This window comes from Malaclemys terrapin, chromosome 4, assembly GCF_027887155.1.
Source record: "Malaclemys terrapin pileata isolate rMalTer1 chromosome 4, rMalTer1.hap1, whole genome shotgun sequence".
NCBI lineage: Eukaryota > Metazoa > Chordata > Testudines > Emydidae > Malaclemys > Malaclemys terrapin.
The window spans coordinates 74,379,321-74,379,589 of record NC_071508.1 but is presented as its reverse complement, the minus strand read 5'-3'; positions in this window follow the sequence as shown (position 1 = coordinate 74,379,589).

Sequence of the window (269 nt, the reverse complement as noted above, 5' to 3'; positions counted from 1 at the left end):
GTTTGATACATCGCTTTGAGATGCTGGGGTGAAAATTACACATCTTTTAAGAATTTTAAACTGACTTCTCTTGCATTCTAATTTTTAGTAGAATTCATTGCTGAAATACTAGCTATGATTGGAATTTCTTTATCCTGTGTGTGGGGGAGGGTGGGTTTCTTAGGATTCCAAATCTTCGTGACACCAATATCCTGTTATTACTGGAATCTAAATATTCATGTGATGAAATACAGTTAGTGTAATTATTAACAATTTGTGATCTTTAACAG